The sequence below is a fragment of the Patella vulgata genome, chromosome 5 (genome assembly GCF_932274485.2).
Source record: "Patella vulgata chromosome 5, xgPatVulg1.2, whole genome shotgun sequence".
In the NCBI taxonomy this organism is placed as follows: domain Eukaryota; kingdom Metazoa; phylum Mollusca; class Gastropoda; family Patellidae; genus Patella; species Patella vulgata.
Genome location: NC_065883.2, coordinates 43,934,759 through 43,954,568, shown reverse-complemented (window position 1 = coordinate 43,954,568; position 19,810 = coordinate 43,934,759). Strand labels below are relative to the sequence as shown.

Here is a 19,810-nt window from a genome sequence, read left to right as displayed (position 1 = left end):
ATGGTTGAATTGCTGTCAAAAATGATGTATCACTACGCCGTAATGTAATCAGGGTCAGTAAAAGTAAAATCTACAACAAAGAATTATATTTATTTATTTGTGCATGTAACAAAGCTTTGGGTGATAAATAAAATATCCCAGAAATAGAACCCATATCCGACTTGCTGTGCAGTGGGTCATTTTTTTAATGTTTGAAAAATTTGGGGGTATTTTTTCAATTAATTTTCATAAAATATTTAATAATATTTAACTGAGTATTATTCTGTATATCCCAGAAATACGGAAATTCATCACTCAAAATAACATATAGAGCCCAATCGGCCTTGCCATGCAGTCAGCGTTTTTCTTATTTTCGAAAGATTTAAAAGTATTTCTTTTAATTAATTTTCATAGAAAACTAATATTTGAGTGATTGTATTATATAAATTAAGAATAGTATCTTATATATTCCAGAAATAGCGGAATTCCTCGCACGATATCACATATGGACCGCAATAGGCCTCGCTTTGCATAATGTCTTTTTTTTTTTTTTGAAAGATTTTCTAGTATTTTTTCATTTAATTTTCATTTAAAAAATGATATTTCATTGAGTATTATCCTATATATCTTAGAAATACTAGTGAAATGCATCACCCTATATCACAAATAGAATATACAATCGGCCTCGCTATGCAGTCACTACATTTTGAACCCGAATCGGCCTTGCTATGCAGTCAGTCGTTTTCTTATGTTTGAAAGGTTTTAAAGTACTTCAATGAATTAATTTCCATAGAAAAATAATATTTGGGTGATTTTAATATGTAAATTAAGGATAGTATCTTCATCGCATTATACCACTTATAGACCGCAATCAGCCTCACTGTGCAGTTAGTCTTTTTCTTCTATTTTAAAAGATATTTTGGTATTTTTTCAATAAATTTTCATTAAAGAATTATATTTCAATGAGTATTATTCTGTATATCTCAGAAATAGTGAAATGCGTCGCCCTATATCGCAAATAGAATATCGGCTTCGCTGTGCAGTCAGTGTTTTTTCTTATGTTTGAAAGATTTGGGGGGTATTTTTTAAATTGCTTTTCATAAAATAAAGATATTTCTTTCGAATGTGTTACGTATATTAAGAACATTATCCTATATATCCCAGGAACACGGAAATTCATCATCCAATACCGCGTCTAGAGCCTAATCGGCCTCGCTATGCAGCCATACATTTTGAACCCAACCGGCATCGCTATGCAGTAAGTTCTTTTTTTATATTACGTTTGAAAGATTTTGAAGTATTTTTTTGAATTAATTTTCATAAAAGAAAATAATGTTTGAGTGATTGTTATATAAATCAATAATAATATTTTATATATCACAGAACTATCGGAATTCATCGCACACCGCATGAAGTATACAATCGGCCTCGCTTTGCAGTGAGACTTTTCCTTAATTTTGAAAGATTATAAAGTATTTCTTTGAATTAATTTTCATACAAAAATAATATTTGAGCGATTGTATTATATAAATTAAGAATAGTATCTTACATATCACAGAAATAGCGGAATTCATAGCACTACCACATAAAGTATTAAATCGACCTCGCTGTTTGAAAGCTTTGGGAGTATTTTTTCTATTGATTTTCATAAGATAATATTTCTTTCGAATGTTTTACGTATATAAAACACATTATCCTATATGTCCCTGAAATACAGACATTCGTCATCTAATACCGTGTACAGAGCCTAATCCAATTTGCCTCGCTATGCAGTGAGTCTTTTTATTAAGTTTGAAAGACTTTAAAGTATTTCTTTGAATTCACTTTCATAGAAAAATAATATTTGGGTGATTTTATTATATAAATTAAGAAAAGTATCTTATATATATCACATGAATGGCGGAATTCCTCGCACTATATCACATATAGAACTCAACTGGCCTCGCTGTGCAGTGAGTCTGTTTGTAATGTTTTAAAGATTTTGGGGTATTTTTTTTTTCAATTAACTTCCATAAAATAAATGGTATTTGAGTGAGTAGGCCTATTATCCTTTATTCCCAGAAATTTGAAATTCGTTACTCTGTGTAACATAGAGGCCTAGAATCCAATCGGCCCGGCTGTGCACTGAGTTTTTCCTTATGACTATAAGAGAGAGAGAGAGAGAGGGGGGAGTGAGGGTGCATTAGAAAATGACTTACAACACAGCGAGAGAGAGAGAGAGAGATAGTTTAACGTGCACTCGACACAAACTAGATTATTTCGGGACTACATATGGTTCAATTTTATTTCAATAATGCGCTTGCGCGTAGGGATCTTTAGCCGTGGGAGGAAACCGGAAGACCCGGAGAAAACCCACGAGATTGGACAAGCGACCGTACTCCTTGTCACGTACAACCGGGGAATCGAAACCACGCCAGTTGACTCAAAACAGACCTTATGATACAGCGGTGCGCACGTGCTAACTATTCTGCCATCTAACCCCCCTATGATTATAAGAATTTGAAGTATTTATTTCAGTTAATTTACATGGCAATATTATATTTGAATGATTTTATTATATTAAGAATATCTTCTAATGTATTACAGAAATTGGGAAATTAATCGCAATATATGTATGACAAATATAACCCAAACGGCTTGGCTGTGCTGCGGGTCGTGTGTTGAAATTTCTGAAACTTGTGTTGAAATTTCTGAAACTTGTGTTGAAATTTCTGAAACATGTGTTGAAACTTGTGTGGTTTCAAACAAACTTGTGTATAACCATCAACAAAAACTTTTGTTGTATTTTCCCCCAATTTTTATCCAGTATAGCAACCTTTCCCATTTAGCACCCCTCCTTTTGCTCTGTGTAACCTGTAAAGTTTGATAAATGAAGTAACAATAATTATTTTTGTTAAATTATTATTTATTCATAAAATGGTAGAGAAAAAGTAAATTAATACCAAAACTAAATAGACGAAAAACAGAAATAATATTAATAAAATTGTGTTATATAATGACAACAACCCCACCCCCCCCCCCCCCCCATCACAAGATATAAAAAAAATATTTAAATTTTTCTTTACCCTAAAACAAGTACTGAGAATATAAAGACATGTACACAGTATCCCTACCCCACACCCAAAAAATATATAATTCAAATATATCTAAATTTAATAACATCCAAACCAAGCACTAATAAGATAAATTATGCACTAAATTGAATTACTTTGAAAAATTGAAATGTACTACAAAGTCATGTTACAAGTGATTTTGTGGGGCATCTAGAAATAACTAGCATACAAAAGAAAAATGCACTATTTTGCATTAATAAAAAGATGTAGTAATAAAAAGATGTAGATCCCTTTCCTCATTAAAAAAAAGACCAACAAAATGAATAGTTTGTACATAAAAGGAGAAAAGCATCAAGATTGCAGGATTTCAATATAAAAATATCAGAGAAAATGGCAAATATTAAATAATATGTACAAAATATTTATATACGATTACCAGTCATAAGCAGGGGGGGGGGCACAGTGAGTATAAGGCTTTGGCCGAGAAATTTCAACTGGATTTCTCAGTATAGTTCCCCCATGTAAGTAGTGTAGGACATGGCATAGGGAAAATGAAATGAAATGGAGTTTAACGTCCTACTGTTCTGCTCCTAACCTGGGCTAATGAAGACGGGCATACGCCATACAGTGTGCTATGAGGGAAATTTTGCCCGGACAGCGGCACTACGGCCTACTCTTATATCGAATTCCAACTGCCAAGGGATCTTTTACGTGCACGCCAATGTGTACACGGGACCTCGGTTTTTCGTCCCATCCGAACGACTAGACAGCTTTCCTTGTCAGCCCCTCCGTCCTGCATCACTGACAAGGGAGAACCACGCCGGAAAATCATGGCATATGGACAATATATAGTCGTTTGGATAGGACAATAAACCTAGGTCTCATATACACATTGCCATGCATTTTAAAGAGAGCGCGAGAAATGAGGTTTAGTGTCCACTCGACACAAGCTTGGTCAATTGTGTACAAGCCCGGATCAAAACCACCCCCACTGCGTTCACTTTAAAGAATCTGTGACAATTGAATTATTTGACTCAATGACAGACCTTCTGATCCAATGTGCGCGTGTTAACCATTCGCCTCCCCCCTGGGTTCCGTTAAAAGAACCCTTGACAGTTGAAATATTTGATATTTGATATAAGAGTAGGTTGTAGGGCAGAATTAATAACACAGAAAACTAGGATATTAAAACCTATTTGATCTCATAAGCAATGTAAAGGTTTTTTTTGTAATTCTGTAATATTTGATCTACATTTTGTTTTCAGAAATGCCTATTAGATACTTTATGATTTCCGACCAATTTCTACCTTCTATATTATACACAAATTTCTGGAGAGAATTGATCATGTTGTTGCTAAGTATGGTTTCGGTTATGTTGTATTCTGTCTATATATATTTGCCTCATACCTGTTTTACTGTATTAGCTTGATAACGTTGAGAGAATACTCTACGAAACGTCGCCTTAAATACACTAGTAGCTGTTTTCCATAAGTATGTGTTTTGTTGTTAAAATATAATTGTGTTCGGATATATTTAACATTAAACACAAAAAAAAAATGAAAAAAAATGGGTCAAATGCATTCTTTTCCAGAATTAAATTGATGGTGTAATATTCAAAAGGTGTGGTAGGGGGTCTCTCGTTGTTATCATACATACTCTTCCAAGATTCTGAAAAATAAGGAATGAATTCCATCATTTTATAACTTATGCAGGGGTTGTCAATATATAACACAATTTTATTAGTATTGGAATTAACTTTTTCTATCAACATTCCAAATGTCACAATGTATAAATAAACAATTTATTTTGCCACATCGAGACTGGGTCTCTATTTTGTTACATAAAACATATCATGTTTTGTCCAGTTACAGACCCAGGTAGATTATTATGCTCAAATGGGTCAGAAGTCAGAACAAATGTCTTGAAATTTGGGATGAAAGTCAAATAATAGGGCAGCTATTCACTCAGACCAAACATGTATTGTGTCTCCAAATCTAGATTCCCTACACTTGAAATAGCAGAATACTAGGCATTGCCATAAGAAGAAAAACAAGCCAATAGGAAGGCTATGTCCCCCGCCGAAATCCCAAAATAAATAGATCACACATTTATTAATCGAACATTTATATTTTTTTTTCAAAAGTATCGAGCAATCAAACTATACGTTAAGTTTCATCAGGGTCTGCGAGAAAAAGTTTCCACGAGAATATATATTTCCAACTGTCTGGATCTTTCCAATGTCGTTAACTGAAAAAACATAACATACCATGTATTAGTTGACTTAAATTGACTAGACGGTTAAAAAATGAAAGTGTTGATTTAATTATATTGTAGGCCTATGTGTGATGTGTTGGTTTGCCTCGTCAAAGATGAGATGAAAAGATGAAATAAAATGGGGGTTTAACGTCCTGCATCTCTGCTCCCAATTGGCTAATGAAGATGGGTATATATCATACAGTGTGCTTTAAGGGAAATGTTGCCCTACTCTTATATCGAATTCCAACAGCCAGGGGGTCTTTTACGTGCACAGCAATGTGTACAGGGAACCTTAGTTTTTTGTTGAATTCAAACAACTGGACATTTTAATAAGCGAAACGAGTGTACAGTCGTCGTAAAACTGAAAAGGAAGTTAAACTAAAACGGGTACATACTTTTTATCGTGCCAGACATGTGTATTAATGTATGTATCAGTCTGCTAGTTATAAAAATTAAATAGTTTCATTTAATTTTGAATAATGCAAATGCATTGAGTATGAGTATGACGTGATGTGTTTCGTGTAGGCCTAATTTATAATAATAGTAATTTAATGAGTCTATTAGACAATATTATTACAATGATGTTAAAATTAGATCTAGGCTATAGGACTGTGGTGAAAATATTTATCGAACGCTAATATTCAATGATAAAAGGCCTAATAATCCGTTTCCTTGCATTCGAGCGTGTAGTTTCATCACACTACAGGCTGTGTTTTGATCAGACTGCTTTATCATAGAGGTTAGATTAGGGCGATTAGGCCCAGGCTAATGTTATTGTTTTTGTTTGATACAATATAAGTATCACCAGTTATATAAATTACTAATTATTAATGGTTTTAATTAATTGTGATCATACACCAGGTTAATAATAAAATCATTTAGCTATAATAACTAGATTTGAATTGAGTTATTTTTTTTTACATGTAATATGAAGTCAAATTTTAGGTACCAGTTATGTTATAAGCAAAATTAATTTCTTTGGTCTTATGCCCCATTAAGTCCCCCTTGTAATTTGGCTATAGGAGATCTCAGTTGTTGACAATTTCCACCACATGCACTGTAAACCTTAAGAATGAATGTCAAAAAAAAAGTGTCTAATCCGACTTGCTTCAATGTTTCAGGTTTACTAAGACATACACATGGTATAGTATATATATATATATATATATATATACCCTTCTTGTTGTGTTATACTTTCATTGTTAAACAGTTTAGAGCATTTTTATTGTTACTTGATGCCAAAATCACGGAGATGTTGTGCGTTTATTCAGTGCTCTAATGGTGAACATAAATTGGAGAAATGGAGATGTCAAAACTGTAATATTCATAACTGTAACAAAGGAACAGGCTCTTGTATTTGCGATCCCCCATTTTGCTTATTCACTTTTCCAACTGAACTTCGAGATCCAGAGGGCAGACAGAAGTGGACATCCATTGTAAACAGGAAGAAAGGGAACAAAATTTGGCTTCCAACTTCTGATTCTCGAGTTTGTTCCGTTCACTTTGCTGATGGAAATCCAACCGCTGCTAACCCATATCCATCACTACATCTTGGATATGAGTCTCGTAGAGAAATTAAGGCTCGTCCACCTCCTACAGCACGTGAAAATGTAGATCATGTCCCCAAAAAATGCAGGAAGTCGCAAAATATTAATAGTAATTGTAATATCAATGAAAACTCTATGACAGAACATGCCATTTCTTCTGAGAAAGATGACTGTTCTGAATCCTTACCATTAGATCTTACATATAATGTTGATCACAGCTACTCAGTTTCAAATATTCAAACCTCTGCTGAGTCTTCAGAATCTGTTGAATTGAAAAGGCTAAGGAACAGGGTAAAATACTTAGAAAAAGAACTTTCAAAGTCTAAGAGTACGGTAACTGATTTATTAAGAAAGCCATTTCAAATTCAGTCTATCCTTAGATCAGATAAAAAAGTAAAATTTTATACAGGAATTCCAACATTGGCAAGTTTCTTGAAAATTGAGTCTTGCATGAACAAATATTTCAGGCACATCAGGTACTGGAAGGGACCTAGCAAGGTGTGTAACCCTATTCGCTATAAGAGGTATGATAGCAGAGTTAAAAGAACTCTTACACATAGGGAAGAGTTTATCATGACAATGATGAAACTGCGCCTTAGTGTTCTAAATGAAGACTTAGCTGATAGATTTGGAATTTCTTGTACACAAGTATCAAATGTTATCACAACATGGATCAAATTTTTATCAAAATTTTTAGGGTCACTAGTTTTCAATCCTGCAAAAGAAGTAGTAAGAGAAAATCTCCCTCCCTCTTTCCGAAATCCAAAGTTTTGCAGAGCTAGGCATATTATTGACTGCACAGAAGTTTTTATAGAAACACCAAACAATTTGCAGGTACAGGCTCTCACTTGGAGTGATTACAAACATCATCATACTGCAAAAATTCTTATCAGTATCACTCCTGCAGGGATGATTAATTTTGTATCAAAAACTTTTGGGGGGGGGGGCGTACAAGTGATAAGTATGTCACACTAAATTCTGGGTTCCTTGATTTGATTGAGGATTACGATATTGTACTTGCTGACAGGGGTTTCCCAATAATTGAGGAACTTGCCCTTCTCTGTGCTGAACTGTTGGTGCCTCCTGGGAGACGGGAGTCTCTCAGATGAGCGTATCAGATGTTAGAACGACAGAGGTCATTGCTAAACGTCGCATATATGTTGAACAGGCCATTAGGAGACTGAAGTGCTTTCGAATTCTGAAGTATGAACTCCCTCTCACACTTTTACATCATCTTGATGATATTGTTTTGATTGCTTCTGGCATTTGCAATCTGTATCCCCCTCTTGCAAAATTCTGATATTAATAGTAGTCAAAATCTTGGCGTTGAGATAAAAAAAATCGTCATCATTTGATCCTTATAAATAAGTATAATATCATTATGGAACTTCATACAAATTTCAATTTTTGAGAATGCTTTGTGACATGAGAGAAAACTAGAACAATTTTTTTGATCAAAATATTTATTATTTGATCCTTGGCATTTTGTATGAATATAAATACCATTTATTAAATTTTATTAATGTAAGGGAGTATGGCTCTATTATTTGGAACCTTAAATGGGTCCAAAATCACATGTTACCTGTGATATGAAAGTATATAAAGTTATTTATATTAAATTTTTACAAAAATTATTGTTATTTATAATCGATTACACTCCAAAACCAAGTCTGCTTAATCTGTTGTATTGACAATTGTTTGTCTTTGTTCGTTACAAATGGTACACACGTCATGTACTGATTTTAAAATGTTCATTGTGTCTTAAATATTGGATATTGGGATCTCATATTTTCAGGGCAAGATACCAACATCATTATTAATTGAAATGGACCAAAATTTAGTTCATATGGACAATACTGAGTTAGAGGTTTAGCTAAATTTTAAGAGACTATGAAGTTATGCAATTTTATCTTTAACAAGCAAATAGGGAGGTTGGATGGCCAAATGGTTAGCACGTGCGCGCTGATAATAAGGCCTGTCATTGAGTCAACTGGCGGGGTTTCGATTCCTTGATGTACGTGACAAAGAGTAGGGTCGCCTGTCCAGCCTCGTGAGTTTTCTCCGGGTCCTTTGGTTTCCTCCCACTGCTAAAGACCCCTACGCGCAAGCAAATTATTGAAATAAAATTAAACCACATGTTAGTCCCGAAATGAACTAGTCTGTGTCGAGTGGACGTTAAACCCCATTTCTCTATCTCTAACAAGAAATGCATACACATTTACCTCTCAATAAAGGTTTAACGCACAACATTTGAAATAAAATAACATTGTTTCATACCAGGTACATGTAGGCAATACATATGGTATTAGTTACTATTTAAGATAGAAATATTTTACATGAATTAAAATATTAAATTAAATATGTACAATTAACAAGGTAGGCCTATATTTAACTTATCAAATTAAACTCCCAATGTACACTTTTTACACAACCATTTTTTATCACTTAACTCTATCAATTGTGCCTTTGTCATTTGAATACATTTAAAATGAAACCAATGTTCACATGCATCACATAATATACTACGATCCCTAAATGACTTAATGTCTGTTTCATTTTTAACAACATCCTGACAAATAGGACAGAAATGGACTACAGTGCTGACACTGATGGGCTGATCTACTTCCATTAAATTAGCGCTTTCAGGGATCTCTTTCCGCAGACGTCTAGTAAATAATTCAGGGATTATAAATTTTTGAAAAAAGTAATCTAGAGAACAAACCATGTTAGAAACAAATTCCTCGTCATATAAAATTCTTTCTCGTCATATAAAATTCTTTCATAGAAAAAGCCATTACAAGTATATATAAACAAATCACACCAGGGACGTTCAGTTACAAACATCTGTCCCTGCACCTGCCCATAGTAAGATGATATTTTTTTAAAGTCAAGAGAGAGTTACTTCCCTTATAAAGATATACAGGCAAAATACACGTGCAAAATGCAGAACAACTGTAACATTTTGTAATTAAAGGACACTTAACTTCTAAAAGACCTTTCCCACAACAATCACACTCGACAAGTAAATCAGGCGATGCTGATAGATAAGGTTTACACATATCTAAAAATAAACCACATTCTGTGTATGAAGCATGTTTATGAATATCAGAATACATGCCTTTATATTGTACCTTTGCGTGAGGCTCCATCTCTCGCCCATATTTTAATGGTTTTAAATTAGGATTTAGCTTAGTATATCCCATGATTTTTTTCAGAAGCGGGCGAATATCATCACCTGCTGCATTGTCGTGCTTTTTTTTAAAGTTTGGACTCTAGTATGTACAGCGTAAAAATTGGATGCTGTGATACGACGTTCTCTCAGTGAATACCAACTGCTGTTTGTACTCTGACCCAAAGTTGCTTCATTGATTTGAAAAAAAATTTCTGACGTCGGTTTAAAGAAAGTACTAAAACATGAATAAAAATCAGTATTACAATTCTCTTTAAATTTGTCCGTCAAATACTGTTGAGTATAACAGTTGACATCAAATATAGGCACTGTGGGTTGTACTGTAGGATGTGCTGTTGTTAATGCCTGTTCTTTTAAACTTGGAAGGCCTGAAAAAAATCCATAACTTTATGTTAATAAAATAAATAAACTGGTAGAATATTATTACATGAGTGTGTCGCTGTCCTCGCACCGGTCCGTCACACCATCTCACCTTGGATCCAACCTTAGGAATAGCCACAGCGAGCGGACGATTTTGTAAACTTGTATATTAAAAAACAATTTTGATTTCATGACTTGATAATTGGTTTTAATGATAAAATGAAATGAAATGGGGTTTAATGTCCTACTGTTTTGCTCTGACTGGGCTAATGATGATGGGCATACGCCATACTGAGTGTGTTATGAGGGATATTTTGCCCAGACAATGGCACCACTGCCTACTCTTGATACTGAACTTCAGCTGCCAAGGGACGGGACTGTGGTTTTTCATCCCTTCCAAATGACTATACATTGTCCCTTGCCAGACCCTCTGTCCCACACCACTGACAAGGGGGAACCAACATCTTACTCATTGAGCCACCATTGCTGCTTTTAAGGACAAAGACATGATAAATATAAATATAGACCTACCTTTGAAAAGGCATGCTGTAGGTAGTACATCAAACAAAGCTTTACTCAGTGTGTCAAGTTCATTGTGCACCTCAACAGGCTGAAAAGATTTCTTTAAAGGAGTGACAAGTGGTCTTGTGTTTCCTGCAAATAATAAAGTAATAGCACATTAGTTAAACAGTAAAATAATTCAAAGGTTGTTCACCAAATTTTGATTTACCCTATAGATGTAACTAAAACTATATAACTAATATTATGACTTTTCAAATATTGGTACAATTTAATTTAATACGGTATATGTACTTACCTATCCTGCCATCTTAATTGTCATTTCACTGATCAGTTTGGGTTCCAAGACACTGCTTTTCTTAGGAACATTCCAAGTATATTTTTGTGATGTACACGACGTATATCCAAACTTGTTGGCATGCTCAACTTTGAATAGTAATCCAGCTACATGATTGCACGTTTGACCAAGTCTGAAATATAAGTACGGTAGTTTGATTTTACTGTGAAAGAGAAATGTGTTTGTATCTGGTCATCAACCATTAGCATTTTTTATTTACAAAATCAGTGGCTTATAATATGCCCTCTAGATGATATTTGCGCATATCGGATCATAACTTCCTGAATTATGACCCTTGATTGTAAGAAAAATCACGTTTTTAGCTTGTGGTCCCTTTAGACTTTAGAGGTCACAATTTTTATCCATTTTAAAAAAAAACGTTTGAATATATCACCGTTACACCCTAATGATGGTCGAGTTCGAATTTTGTGAAAATCGGACCAAAACTGCTGGACCAAATGGCCACCCCTCCGTACGCAAATAGTGTATATGGTATATCAAGGTTGTGGACCCTCTAGAGGCCACAATTTTGATCTGATTTTGATGAAACTTGAAATACATGTTTATAACCCAAAGATCATGGTTCCTTTTGATATTCGCGCATATCAGATTGTAACTTCTTGAATTATGGACCTTGATTGTACGAAAAATTGTTTTTGAATATTTCACCGTTAACACAAAGGCTTTAACATGTCAATAATCTTGTTATTTATTTATAATTACATTGTCACTTTATATAGTGTCCCTGAACATGTTATATGAAAGGGCGCACTATAAATATGCTGTAATAATAATAATTTACATTTTTTGCAAATACATGTATATAGATAAACAATACATACCCTGCGGTGCAAGTACAATAAGCTGCTTTTACGGCTCCCGACTCATTCTCCAAACATACCCAGACTTTGTGACTTACATCATTGATTCTTTATGATGGAGTACAACAGCATTGGAGGAGGCAATATGGGCTGTCGGCCGAAATCTCGTGATAAAAAATTTCTCCAAGCCATGAAGATGAAAAATATTCATACGCTTTTCCAACCTTGTATTCATCATTTAAATATTTTTTTACTTTAGAAGGATGATCATTAATAATAAAGTTAACAATATCAGACAAATATAAAGGTGGCCATACTGGCAAACTTGATTTCTCATCCAACCAGTTGTTGTGTAGTTTTAATTGATCTGGAATTTTGTTATCACCATCTAACAATAAAATTGACTAATAATCGCATAAATTTTGTTTAGACAATTCTTGATTTGATAATACAATTGGAAGATTCAATGTCTGTGCCGAGAAACATAAAGCACTCAGTTCTTGTTTTGTTCCTTCTCGAGACAAACCTCTCTTTGATAAAAACTCACGTAAAGCGTCAACTTTCCACATAAGGAACTCATCTAGAGAAAAACTTGTATTTTTCTGGTCTAAATCCATTGTAAAACTAAAATCGTCAAACCTAATAACATATTTATGGGGAACTATTTATGAAAGAGCGCTAATATAATATAATAATGTATAGGCCTCGCAGCATCTGTCGTGGGTGAATGTCTCCTGATGCAACGTCTACATCAACATGATAAAAACATACCGGGTAATTATAATAATAATAATAATGTATATTTGTTTAGCAGCATCTGTCGTAATGCGGTGGTGAATTTCTGATAAACGTATAAGATAAAAACATAATTATATCGAAATCTTTGCAGCAGCAGACGACATGAAATCTCGCTTTTCCGCCATGTTGTTTATCTTCGCGACGATATATTCAGCGATTGACCTTTGACCGGGGCCGCTTATATCACTAGGGTTGATTCAAGTATTATGCCAATGATGAGATTCTAAAATACCATAATGACAATATTTTCTATTAGAATTGAACACTTACCGCTCCAAAACACCGAGCAGAAATCATGTTTTTTACTTATTTTATTATACACATGTATGATCTTTTCCTGGGTGATTCGCTATGTCATCTAATATTGAAACTGAAAAAAATAAATACATGACATGTAATTAATTGCTAATAATATACTAACTGTGTGATAGGAAATTTAAACTAAAATATCTATCAAAAGTTTGTTTCAAACAAATCCCCTAAAAACACCCAGTGAGTGAACTTTCTGGCATGGTTTCCCCTTGTCAGAGGCGCAGGGTGGAGGGCCTGACAAGGACAGCTGCCTAGTTGTTTCGAGGGAACAAAAAAGCGAGATCCTGTGTACACATTGGCTTGCACGTAAATGTAGATTGTAATCGATCCCTTGGTTGGTAGTTGGAATTCGTAGGCTGTAGCACCCCTGTCACAGTTCGACCGCCAATTTGTGATACACTTAATTTAAATTTTTGTTCTGTGCATGCCCATTTTTGGTTTAAGGGAATCCAGTTTTTTTTCTAGTGATATTTAAGTCTGTACTTTCTTTATATGCAAATATGTGACTTGGAAAAAGGTCGCCTATCCAGTCTCGTGGGTTTTCATTCAAATGAAATTGAACCTTAAATGTTAGTCCCGAAATTACCTAGCACCAGTAATAGATATATTACCTATACAACAAACACCAACAACAAATCCAGGTTTATGCAGAATTAATATAACACAACACACAAAGATGGTAGAATCCTCGGAAAGGGGGCGGAAATGGAACCGTCGGACTTGATTCTAGGAGTAGGATATATCAAAATTAGCATGGACCTACTTGATTCGACCAATTTAATACATGTATGGCATAGTTTGTGTCAAGTGAACTTTAAACCCGATTTCTCACTCTATTATTGGATATAACTACCTCGTATATTGAAGTGATACAAGGCCATTAACAATTATCCATAAATAATAAAAGTCATGTTTTTATTATTCAATTGGATAAATACAACATATCATGAGTATAACTGATTTGAAGTTTAAATTATTATTTCTCGTACTTTGACAATAGACGACTGGGCATTTACAAATAGCTAACGTACTCTTCATAAAGAAAATACATGAATAATAATATTAATCACCTTGATTTTATTGTTGGTCTTTGTCCGAATTCAGATTTCCTTTTAAAGCAATTAGACTGCACTATCGCTGCATTATATTGCTAAAATCTGCTGCAATCTGAAAAATGGATAACAATCAGTTGTATGTAGGTCACAAGTCAGTTTTTCAAAATGGTGTCCCGAGAACAACAGGGGCAAAACAATCATGGCAATTCAGGACTGGCTAAAGTCGATATAATGCATCCCAATAATGATTATTTGAATAATTAATCACATAGAAAATCAATTATGAACATTAGGATATGATAGAATATTGAATTAGCCTACCTCAAATACCTCGAAGTGTATTGTTTGATCTCCAGTTTGCCCGCCAAAACCACACGTCCATCGGCAAATAAAAAATTAGTGTATAGTTGTTTAGGGTTTTAACCGAAACGAAAAATATTAATTCTAAATTTGCATTACAAATAGGCAACATTGGATTAAAAAATATAACAAACCTCATATTCTTGTTTTCTCTGCATAACTCTATTGGGGTTGGTTCTAACAATGCCGCTCGACATTAATCGATACACCACAACGCTTAAGAACACGGTTGACTTATCAGCTCGATTCCACGGTGAAATTGCCAAATCCTGTCATAAATATTTCTAACTTTTTTTTATAGAGTAATTTATGTTGATTGGTTCTTTTACAGGTAAGCAATAAATTTGCAAGTTCGATTAATAAACCAATAGAATTAAATAAAAAGATTAACTCAGCTTTTTCCACGCCAATTTCCGACATTTTCTAAAACCAAAATATCAGACTATTGTTTTAGTTTTCACATATTTCGAGAATTGTCTTTGATGTATCAAGTTTATTGGGCCAAAATAATCAACCTCTAATAAGTGCAGACATTGTAATAACCCAACTGTGTCTGTGTATTGTCTGGGACTAGATTTGAAAATAAACAAAGGATATAATCAGAATGGTCTAATTAACATTGCGGACACCCAACATTGTGATATCTACTTAACGTGTGTGATAATCAATATAAGGTTTTAGCCAAATACAAATATTCTAGAAATCAAGTTAAAATTGGAATGAATTCCTGAACATTCAAATTCAGAAAAAGGTGTTTTACATAGACTAAGCCAGTTACCAGATTCCATTCAGATTGTCTCAATAACAATATTGATTGTTTTAAAAAAATAACATTATTACAGATAATAAAGTAACATAATAAACGTTATCTTAAAATTTGACGTAATTAATTATATGAAAAACAAAAAACCACACAAGATTTGGTAAATCTAAACAAGTTTGTGTTAAGACATTGAAAAGAACACAAACTGTCTGACAATTGTCTGATTAATTGGTAACCCACACCCATCCAGTGAAGAACAGCATATTATTTTCGGGATGTGAATTAAGCCCTTTATTACTTTTCTTAAACTTGTCGACTCCTGAATTCAGACTTTGTATGGAGTTTTTTAAAAAAAAAAAAAAGAAAACAAATCGTGGACGGTACACATTACTTGTGTTAATGATATGAAAAAACACACAAGATTTTATAAATCGACACAAGTTTGTGTTATTGCAACATACCTTGTGTAGATTAGTTTTAACACAAGTACAAGTTTTTTCAGTGTACCTCCCGTGGTCGTAGAGACTTGGCCACAGATCACTAAATATTTCCCCATTGACTTTAATGTTAATTCTCGTATCTTAGACCGGCTCTAACTTTTTCCCATATTTTCGTTGGGTAGAACGCTTTCTGCCACGATGGAGCAACATGTGGCAAACTCTTGCCCAAAAGCATGTATGAGGTTCACCGTGAAAAACTTGAGATACATGTAATATTCTTGTTGTGGACAGACAGGGTAAAATAGTGAGTTTAGTGAAGAGACAAGAAGTTGACAACAGCGTTGAACTGCACGAGATTTATTACTTCCAGTTATCCCATAATATTTTATAACATGACGTCATACGTCTATATTTAGATAATTGGTTGACATCCCTCTTCTTAAGAAATTGGAATAACTTTCAAAAGAAAGAAAATGTAACACATTTTAAAGTAAGAATGTTAATTGTTTATAAGAGTTTTAAAGTTATAGTTCACATTTCTTCAATAAGTCGAGATGGTTTCTTGACTGTCCTTCCGCTGGTTTTATTAACTGCTGCTTGTACTGGTTCGGTTTGATCATATTCTAAAACGTTCTGTGTATCAGCAATTGAAACTTGTTTATCTTTACTGTTGCTGTCGTTTACAATATCCTGTGTTTCGTTTGGAGCTTTCTGTGCTGGCTCAGTGTCACTAACAGTTATTGTTGGTTCCATTGGAAATTTACGTAGGAATTTACGATTTCGTCGACATCTAGATCCATCAGTTGTTTGAACAATATACGACCGTGGTTCTTTTGATGGTGAAACAATAGTAGCAGGAAGCCAATTTAAATCATTTTGTGATTGTAGCATAACTGCATCTCCAGGATTCAGTGGCTTTAATTCACGAGTGCCATTGTCGAAGTAGTACTTTTGAATTTCCTGTCTTCGCTTTAGGAGTTCCTTCGTTTTCTCGTGTTTATCATTTTGTTTTATAAATGATGGTAGTAGTGAACGTATAGGTCGTTCATACAGCAATTCAGCAGGTGATGGAAGATGACTTGACAGTGGTGTCGATCGAAGAAATAGTAAAGCTAGTTGTGGATCTTCCCTTGCGGCTGAACATCTTTTCAATGTCTGTTTTACAACACCAACCATTCTTTCAGTAAATCCATTACTTTGAGGATAGTGTGGACTCGATGTAGTGTGTTTGAATCCATAGCACTCTACGAACTGTGAGAATTCGTAGCTAGAATAACATGGACCATTGTCGCTGAATAGTTCTACAGGAATTCCATGTTCAGAGAATATTTGTTTTAAATGTTGTATTACACAAGTACTAGTTTCTCTGTTCAACTTTTGTACGACGAAGAATTTACTAAAATAGTCACAAAGTAGTAGATACTTGTTCCCTTGGAATTCGAACAGATCAGTCCCTAACATTTCCCAAGGAGCACATGGTATATCACGTTCAAACATTGGCTGGCTTGGTTGGCTGTTTCTAAAAGTATTACAAGTTACACATTTACCAACCATATCATCAATAGCAGAGTTTATGTTCGGCCAATAAACACATTTTCTAGCAAGCATCTGTGTCTTCTCAATACCTGGGTGACAGTGCTCATGTAGTTGCTTTAAAATATCAGCTTGTAAAACATATGGTATTATGACCTGTTGACCTTTCATAAGTACACCATCATCAATACTTATATAATCCTTAAGAGTCCAAAAAGGCTTAATTGACTTTGGCAAATCGGAACATTTCTCTGGCCATCCATTAATTACAATTTCACGCAATACTGATAACATTGAGTCATCCAACGTGGCTTTGCGTAGATGATTTAGTTTGTCCGCACTCCATCGAACAGCATGGATAGTTTCTTCCATTTCGATGTGTTTACCCCTGTTGGGTCGATACCTGGACAAGAAATCGGCTAGTAAAATTTCAGATCCTTTTCTGTAGTGTATATCGATATCATACGCCTGTAATCGTAACATCATCCTCTGTAGCCTAGGCGGAGCCTGAGATAAGTTTTTCTTCAGAATAGCTTCCAGTGGCTTGTGGTCACTTTCAATGATGACTTTGGCACCATATATGTAGTTGTGGAATTTCTCCACACCAAAAACTACGGCTAAACATTCTCGTTCTATGTTTGCGTAGCGTGATTCAACATCAGACAAGCTCTTAGAAGCAAAAGCTATAACACGCTCAGTATCGGGTTTTGCAGGATCCATCTGTATGAGGGCTGCACCCAACCCATTCTTGCTAGCATCAACTTGAATCTTGGTCTGAAAAGTAGGATTGAAGTAGCATAGAGTAGTAGCTTCTGAGATGGTTAGCTTCAAAACGTCGAATGCCTTCTGATGTGCTGTCGACCATATAAATAAAGAATCAGCTTTAATAAGGTCACGTAATGGTAAAGTTAGTTCACTGAGATGAGGAATAAATGGAGATAAATATTGGACCATTCCAAGAAAAGATTGTACTTTCTGCTTGCTAGACGGTGCTGGGAGATTTTCTATCTCTCTAGTACGAGCTGGATCGGGTTTGACACCATCTTTACTGTATACAGAACCAAAAAATGTTATCTCAGGTACTTTTATGAAACATTTACTGGGATTGAAAACCAGTCCATAAAGACGAGCTCTCTTCATAAGTTGGTGCATATTCCTATCATGCTCTTCGTCATCCGTACCGTATACACAAATATCATCAGCTATTGATATAACACCATCAAGGTTCCTTGTCACCTCATCCATAGCTTCTTGAAACAAATCTTGTGAGACACTAATACCAAATGGCAATCGCTTAAATTTGTAGCGCTGATTTGACGCTGGGGAGTTAAATGCTGTGAGTTTACTAGATTCATCATCAAGTTCAATACTCCAGTATCCATCTTTGGCGTCCAATTTACTCAGTACCTTAGCATTGTCTAGTTTATAAGTTACTTCTTCTACCGTCGGTGCTCTATGATGAGTTCTTTTAATATTCTCGTTCAAGTCCCGGGGGTCTAAACATACCCTAAGTTTTCCATTTGACTTTCTGGAATATACGAGACTTGATAACCATTCAGTTGGTTGTCCGGAAGTGTGCCTTCTGTTTAAATTTACCAAGCCCAGTAAATCTATCAGGAAAAATACTTTTGAGACTATCAGTGTCTTTAATATAAGAAACCGGTGTTTCACTGGTAATCACTGACACAGTAACATGTTTAACATGAGACTCATTAACATTTATAAGTTGAAGTTTACAACTGTCATTCAGTCCTAATATAATGGGACCATCAGTGTCGCAAATGTAAAATTGTACATTTTGCCAGTTTCCCTGGTCTAAAGAACACTGTAGATTTAACATACCATATTGTTTAATGGCGCTTCCATTATAGGCTGAAAGAGTAACCAATGGTTTAGGAATAATGTCAGTACAGTCAGAAACGTTTCGTTCTGGATACAGTTGTCTAAAACATCTTACAGGTAGAATGTTTGCTTCGGCCCCAGTGTCTACTTGTACTATTAGTTTAGCTCTATTATCCTTCACTGTAATAGTAGCTTGTAGTTGGTCACGACCATTTTTAATTTTATTTTGTACCGCCTGGATGTAGAAATCTTCGTTATCTCTAATACGGTCATGTTGTATGGAACGTACATGTTTATCGTGGTTACCACTTTTACGACTGCGGTCACGTGGTCTAAACCGGCTATGTCGTGTTTGGGATCGTGATATTCTAGTTTTGGAGTGATGGGAAACAATGTCACATTGATTTTTCCAGTGATTTATTTGACCACATTTATCACATGTGTGACCCCATGCTGGACACTGACCCTTATTATGACCTCGTCCACAGAAATAACAGTTGTTGATCTGCTTAGTTGATCCTCTATGACGACTTGAGGTGCGATTAACATGATGAACACTGTGTTGCTCCTGACCAGACATTGTGCGAAGTTGAGTTTCGGATAATTCACAAGTATGCGCGATTTCAACCGTTTTCCCAAAGTTAA

General features: G+C 34.7%; 1 pseudogene; it reads right to left on the bottom strand.

The window, feature by feature from the left end:
- Window positions 1-9,862: 9,862 nt before the first annotated feature.
- LOC126821482 (uncharacterized) lies at window positions 9,863-12,165 on the bottom strand (annotated as a pseudogene).
- Window positions 12,166-19,810: the final 7,645 nt, after the last annotated feature.